The following is an 8025-nucleotide window of genomic DNA, read 5'->3' as shown; positions in this document are numbered from 1 at the left end:
TTTCTTTAATGAAAATAACTTAAAATAATTCTGTAGTCCAAATTCATTGGTCTTTGGAATTTTCTGAAGCTGGGAGGAGAGACAAGGGAGCAGATTTCATTCACATTGTACCTCCTAATGAGGAACATCCCTCTATTGGTTTAGACCAGGACCTATTCTATGATTCTTAACCTGGGATCCATTAACTTTAAACCAACAACAATAACTTTGTAGTTATATCAATATAATTGGCATCCTTTGTATTCTATATATTTTAGGCATTTGAAAAGATTGTTTTGGAAAGGGTCCTTGACCCAAAAGAAGTTAAGAAACCCTGACTAACAGAGTGTCTTGGGATACTGAAATATGAAGTGACTTCCCAGGGTCACCCAGCCAGCATATGTGGGTCTGTGTCAGGCCTTGAATTTAGCTCTTACTGACTTTGAGGTTAGCTTTCTATCCATCCCATGGCAGCTGTCTCTCTAGAATTTTCTTTGCATGATATGTTATGTCTGCTCTCCAGAATGCAATGATTCCACCAATTATTTGCTTACATTGCTTTTCTACATACAGACCTTTACTTAAGAGAGCACAATGTCAATTTGTTATGTAGAAATGCCATGTATTTTTATACTAAATGTAAAACTTCACAGATGCAGAATTTTCTCAAGAACAAATTTTTAAGTGTATGCGGGCCTTTTTTTCTATTCCTTAAAGACTATACCATTTCCTTTCTAAAGTTACTGAAGAACTCCTGATTTTGAAGAAAAAGATTAACTCTTTGTCACTGCCACTTGAGAGAGAAAAGGACATAAAGTACACATTAGGAGGGCTGGGAAGAGGGGGAAATTCCTGGAGAATGACTTTCTTCTAAGTTTAAGCACCTTTAGGCAAGATTTCCTTGAGTTTCAAGGTTGGTTGTACACATTCAAGGGGAATGGATAAAGAGAACTAGACGCTTTAAAACTGACCAGGATATAGCTTTAGCTTAGCAGAGTTCTGAGGAAATAAAGTTGGCTTTATGCAGACAATTACTGATCATAACATGAAGATAGTAAGAAAGGAAGATACTCCTTAAGTAATATGAAACAGTCTCTTACAAAGCCTGGGTTTCTAATATCCTGATCACAATGTAATATCTAATAGCTGGAAGGAATCCCAGAAGCTATCTAGTTTCGTTCTGTTATTTTAAATATGAGGAGACTAAGGCCCAGAGAAGCAAAATAATTTGTTTATGGTCACACAGGAATTAACTAACAGAAGCAGGATTTATGCCCTAGTCTTCTCACTTCAAAGTTCCATTGTACCATACTTCCTTAACATCTTATTAGCAAGTTCACTGGATGTTCACAAAATGCCTTAAGCTGAATTGAAGCATATGCAGAATTCTTGCATATTCTCACAATATCTTTAATGTGATGTTATAGGAAGGCTATATGCCACTTGTGCTTACAATTACAGAAAAGAACCAAGAGATGGTAGATTTTTTTCTTAAAGAATGGAGCAAATGTGAATGCCTTAGATAGGTTTAAAAGGTACTGTAATTAAAGCTTGAAATGAAGAAAAAGAGAAAAGTTACTAGAGGAATAGGAACAACTTAAATCATAGAACACTAAGTGAAGAACAATAATTAAAATTGATCGTCACTGTGAAAGGGTGAAAAATGTCCACAGACATCCAGTATGAAAAGAAAAACTATTAGGTATTACTCTGCAACAGAGAAAACAGTTCATGTGGGCACGCCATCCACCATTAATTGGTGGTTACTATTTGCAGTTTTCTTTATTTGATGTATAGTTAGTTAAGATTGATGCCACCGAAGTTTTATACCCTAGTGATTCAGTTGATTCTCTTTATGAAGTAATCTTCATATCACCCATGAGAATCCTAGTGTATTTTTTCTGCTCCTTCTTCCTTTGATTATCTTTAAGAGGATGCACTTTAGGGAGCTTAAACAAGAGAAGGGAAGGGATGAGGTGAGGGCAGATGGTGGAGCAGTGATCTGGTGGCAGCGGTGACAGCAGCAGTAGGGGCAGCAGCAGCAGCAACCACGGCAGCTGGAAGACCCACAAATGAAGTGACAAAGGCAGCAGAGAGCTGGGCCAGGGCCTGGACCTGACTGCTCTGTCTCTCCCGGCCCAGCGGGGAGAGTGCAGGAGCTCAGGTCCCCATTCTCAGCCATGAACCTGGTCAGTCAGAGTGGGGAGTCTGCCTCCAGCCGGCTGCCCTTCCCCAGCTTCAACCAGGACAATACATCCTTAGCTGTTGGTAGTAAATCTGATTACAAATTCTTCTCCCTTTCTTCTGTAGATAAGCTGGAACAGATTAACGAATGTACTGATACGGAAGATGTGCATGTCATGGAAAGGTTGTTTTCAAGTAGGCTGGTGGCTATTGTTGGCCTCAAAGCTCCACAGAAGCTAAAAGTCTGCCACTTTAAGAAGGGGACTGACATTTACAATTAAAGCTATTCCAATACCATAGGCAGAGGGTGATAGTATCCCTAGAAGAATGTCTATCAAAACACAATTCGTGTTATGAAAGTACTGCGTATAAATCAGGAAAATTCCCCCTAACCCTGCAGGTTTGTGTAACCTGTCAATAAATGATGATAATTGTTGTCTGGCTTGTCCTAATAGTGCAGCTGTTGGGGGAATAAAAGTCTTTGGCACTATTAATTTGAGGGCTGCTCATATGATACCAGCTTGTGATAGTCCCCTAGCAGCCTTGGCTTTTGATGCAAGTGGTGCCAAGCTTGCCACTGCTTCTGAGGAGGGAAATGTGATTAGGCTATTTTCCATCCCAGAAGGACAGACAATCTTTGAGTTTCAGAGAAGAATAAAGAAGTGTGTAAGCATATGCTCTTGGGCCTTCAGCATGGGTGAATGTTCCTCTCTGCATCCAGTAACACTGAAACAGTGCACATCTTCAAACTTGAGATTGTGAAAGAGGAGCCCACTACCTGGATTGGTTACTTTGGGAAAGTGCTTATGGCCTCAACCAGCTATTTGCCCTCTCAAGTAGCAGAAATGTTTAACCAGAGCAGAGCATTTGCTACTGTCCGACTACCATTCTGTGTCACAAAAATATCTGTTCACTTGCCACAATTCAGAAGATTCTCTGATTATTAGTGGGAGCTTCTGACGGATACTTCTATATCTACAACCTGGATCCTCAGCAAGGAGGGGAGTGCACTTTGAGGAAACAACACAAGTTGGATGGCAGTATGGAGCCGGCCAATGAAATCTTAGAATCTGCATCCCATGACCATCCTTTAGTAGCTCAGACCTACAGTGCTGCTGTGACAAGAGGTGCTTATGTACCTTCCTCATCTAGGAGACATGCATACACAGAGGACCTGGGTGCAGGGGGTGGTGATTTTCTGGAAGATGAAACCAAGGCACTACAACTGGAAGAAGACAGTGAGCATTCTCCTATGATTCTTCACACTGACTGAACTTTAACTGGTGAACTCTAAGCCGCTGAAGCAGAGAACACTGGCTTGATACTTCTTTGAGGACTCTGTGTTAAGCTGCTATGAACTTTGCTGTGATTTGGGGAGATGGGATGGCAGAGACATTAAGTTGTAGTCATAGACTAATTCTATACTATTGAGAAAATATATTGTTTTTACTTTTGTGGCTTTTTAATCTTATCTATTTTAGCTTTCTTGGTTGTATTTTTTCCCCATTTGTTTGCCAAAATCAGCTATTTGGTGAACCCTTAGAACCTCCTCACTTTGCATGCATTCATGTGCTAAGCTAGCATAGGAGAAAGAGAAGTCATTTTATAACAAACTAAAGTTTGTATTTATTTTTTACATGTATATAATAGTGAGCATATATAAAAAAAGTGTGAAGACATGATTTTTAATGCTGAGGTTAGTTCTGCAGAGATAAAGGTCCAGCAAGTTTCTTATGCATGGGCTCGGCAGTATGCTTAAGTGACTGACATGTGACCTGTTAAGAGACACCTTCTTTCTTCAGTTGTCCACTTCTGGACCGTTTTAAATAATTTATTTTATTTTTCATTAATTAATGAAAAAATCTGTAGTAGACTTTTCTTTTGTTCTTGGTTTTGTTTTGTAGCGTACTGACTTTAAGGAGAGTGCCCATCGACTTAGTTTTCCCAGGAAAGCACAAGAACCTTTAGTTCATTCTGTAGCTAAGCTTTCTTCTTACTGTAACTTCACCCTTTCCATTCTGCAAGGATTTGTTTTTTACAAGAGAAATCTTGAGGCACAAAAATATGAGAAAGAAGAAGCTAGATATAAAAGATCTACCTTGCTAGGTTGTATTCTGTGTGCTTCTTCTGTACTAATTTTTTGAGATGTATTTAAGAAACTATGAGATTGTGGCTCTAAGTGTCACTATTCTGTCAGATTCCCTCTTTCTTTTTTTTTTTTAAATGGGAGATACAGGTTGAAGAACCTGAATTACCTCAAATTCTGCATTCCAAAACAAGAAACAAACCAGTTTTATAAAGACCACCTACCCAAATAAAAATTCACAGGTTTTTCCAGGTAGAAACAGAAGTTTTATTTAGCAAGTCTAGAGCGAGAATTGGGCATCACCTACCCAGGTGGACTGTTGTAGGGAGGCAGAATACAAGCAGCAAACAAGCAGTTATATACCCCTAGACAAACAATTCTAAGGAAACTCCACCCTCCCACCTTTTAACCTGAATCTCTTTATCCCCATTGGTTGAGGTAAGAGACCTTACATCGTACCCAGAAACTAAGAGAAGCATTTTACCCAAAACAAGCTTAGAAGCTAGAAGATTGCCTTACTTGGCAAAGATAAGGCTGGGGTGGTGGTTAGGAAACAAGGGAGGGGGTGGGCAACAGGTATATGACCAGATCACATGGTTTACAGGAAAACAAAAACTTAGGCCTGGCTGATGCTAAAGCCTTAACTAAATTTTGGGGCATAGATTCCATTTCATATGAGAAACTTTCAGTTGTCCCACACACAAAACAAGAAACAAACCAATTTATTTTGTGATAGAAATGAATGGTTTGAAAGATGTAAATCTAACTCAAGGCTGGGCTTAAATATTGATAAATGGAAGCAAGAAAAATGTTGCTTAAAGTAGTTTTTGTGTGTGTGTGTGTGTGTGTGTTTTTGTTTCACTGCTGAGTTTTGAATAACAGATAAGAATGAAGGATGATAATTTGTTTTCAGATTTTCTCATTGTGTCCTGGTCACTGGCTGAATTAAATCATTTATGAAAAGAAAAAAAAAGTTAATTTAAAGATCGTGACCAGAGTTACTATCAGTAAAACAAACCTCTATGGCAAAATCCTGGTTGCATGTAATCTCCCTCTATCTGTTCAGAAATAATTCTGTAAGTTGGTAAAGACAAGGAGACAGAAGGTTTAGGTCTGGTAACCATCTAAATAAATAGAGTCAAAAAAATGGGGACTGCTCATATTTTTCTTTAAACAAATACTTTTGGTTGTATTCACTGGAGCCTTGCTATCAAAGTGATTCCAAGTCTGTGGGAAAAGTGAAAGTTTCTCATGTGAAATGTAAGCTATGTTCCAAAATGTAGTGAGGCTTTAGCATGAACTGGGCCTAAGTTTCACTTTTGTTTTTGGGGAATGGGGGCTGTGTACCAGCAGCCCACCCCCTCCCTTGTTTTGAAACCATCCCCTCTTTTGTTTTGTACCTTAACTTTATCAAATAAGGCAATCCTCTGGCTCCCAAGCTAGTTTTAAGTAAAATGTATCTCTTGGGTTCTAAATGTAGACTGTGAGGTCTCTTGCCTCAGCCAATGAGGATAAAGAGATTGAGACAAACAGGTGGGGAGGGGGCTTTTTGGAGTGATTTGTCTAAGAGTATGTAACTGTTTGCTGCTGTTTGTGCCTGGCCTGTGTACACCAGTCTGCCCTGGGTAGGAGACGTCCAACTCGTGCACGAGACTTGCTAGAATAAACCCTTCTGTTTTCTCTCTGGAGATACCTCTGCGTTTTTACTTGGGTAAGTGGTCTCTATTCCACTCACTAGAAGCAATGTGGAGTCAGTTAGGTATATCTTGGAGTTGAAGTAGTAGAAATGCTAGCAGAATTTTCTGACCTTTGTCATAGTGTAATACAGAACATTTTGCCATTTAGGTAGTAGGGCCCTTTAAGCCATGGAAAGCAGAAGTTGGTGCTTAATCTTGCCCCAGACCTCTTTCCTCCTAAATCTAAACAATAGTGAAATGTACTCTAGCCCATACCTACCTCCAAGGCAATGGATAAGAAAGCTTGCAATATAATTGCTTTAGATAATTATGTTTATACCAGAGAGCAGGACACCTGGTCTGGTTTGTGTGATCTCTGATCCGTAACAATGGGGTGCTTGGGTGCTTGTGCTTGTACTTGTGCCCCAATTTCTTCCTAGTCTCAGAAACACTGTCTCTAACAACCATTCCCCAGCCCAAGGACACTGTGCCTAGCAGTTATTCATGCATGGGCCTCAGCATGACCCTTATCTCTCTCCCTGGTACAGCTACACAGAGCTGGGCTGCTCAGGCCCCAGCCCTCAGATCATGTCTCTGGAAGCCTCCCAATTCCTCAGTAAGTTCCTGTGTTGTGAGAAAGCTTTCCCTTGTTGCAGAGCATTCTCTCATCAAGACAGAGGGAGAGGGGTGTCCTTGACTAGCCCAGGAACTCTTCCTCTTGCCAGACTTCAAAGATCCATCCCCCTCCCTGTCCTGTATACTCCCTCTACTTTCCCATCCATAGCCCCCAAAGACACCTGCATCTTTGGATTACCTCATCAGTGTTCCTCGCATTTCTTTCCCATGCTCTTTTCTATATAAACCCTAGCTCAACTCCTGATGGGGGCTGCTTGATTTGGATGTAAATACCCTTGGCAGCTGCGGGCTAATAAAGCCACATCTTAAATTACGTCTGGATCTCACTCGCTGATTTCTCCGTACAACAATAGTCCTTGTGGTATGGCCCCTGGGAACACTTTTGTAGAAAGAATCCACTGTCCATAGCTCACGTTATCCAGCAGCCTTAAGTTTTCTCTTTTAGCTCTCTGCATGACCAGGATGTGGCATCGAATTTCATTTCTCAGCTTTGCAGTTCAGAGTAAGAAGTGCTGCCATCTCAGTTTAGAACCTAGCTTAGTTTTTTGACCGATGAAGAAGGAACTGCTTTTTCCTTTCATTTGTAGTGAAACATCCTTGACAATGTTTTGGGAGCAAAGTATATTTATTTATTTAGATAGATTTGAAGGGCCGAATTTGCTTTTGTAATGAGGCAGATGGTTACTAGGGGCAGAAGATATACATTTGTATCCTTTTTTGATTTTAGTAATGCCAAAAGTGTTTCTGGAAGGTGTGAGTGGCAGAGAAGGTGTTAGAGTTGGGAAGGGGTTAAGTTTCCACAGGTAGAATAATGCAGAGATTTAAAGAACAACAGCTCCAGGAAGTAGTACACTGCAGGTAGGCTCGGATTTAGCCAATAAAAAGTAAGTTGATGGTTCCATAAAGACCCCCAAATCAAGGTAAGGGTGGAGCCAGCTCAGACATGTTAGGGTCAACCTGAGGACACCTGAAAAATGTTAGTGGGCCTGCTTAATGAACTTCATTACTATTATCTGACACACCCCACATAAAATTAGAGCCTCATTAAGGAGTCATGGGGCGTATGACTAAGGGAGGGGGAACATACTTAAGCATATCAAGGGGAAACATGTAAGGAAAGGTGTAACCTGGGAAGGGATGGACCAATCCAGGCCTGGGAGGTTTCGCGCCCGAATACAACTGCATAAAAGCAGACTTGCCCTTGCACTCAGGGCCCACCCCTCCTGAAGAAGGGTGGAGCCTGCTTCTGGCCAGACATGTCTAAATCCTCTGGACCTTCTCTGTAATAAATTTTCTTGATACTAAATTTTTGGTGTCAAGCTTATTTCTAACAATTTGGCGCCCAATGTGGGGCTCGATCTAGACTTTGGAGGGGACAAGGAAGAGCGCTCCCACTGCATTTCAGTGGTCTCGTTGAATTGAGCCTTTCCTAACCGAACTCCTGATCTTGGACCACATGGGAGA

The 8025-nt window shown here is 40.7% G+C and overlaps 1 pseudogene; it reads left to right on the top strand.

The window, feature by feature from the left end:
* Positions 1 to 2059: 2059 nt before the first annotated feature.
* On the top strand, positions 2060 to 3647 carry LOC110204183 (WD repeat domain phosphoinositide-interacting protein 2 pseudogene; annotated as a pseudogene).
* Positions 3648 to 8025: the final 4378 nt, after the last annotated feature.

Source organism: Phascolarctos cinereus, unplaced genomic scaffold, assembly GCF_003287225.1.
Source record: "Phascolarctos cinereus isolate Bilbo 61053 unplaced genomic scaffold, phaCin_HiC Scaffold_128;HRSCAF=691, whole genome shotgun sequence".
Classification (NCBI taxonomy): domain Eukaryota; kingdom Metazoa; phylum Chordata; class Mammalia; order Diprotodontia; family Phascolarctidae; genus Phascolarctos; species Phascolarctos cinereus.
Note: the sequence above shows the minus strand (reverse complement) of the source record. Positions and strands in the feature narration are given on the sequence as shown.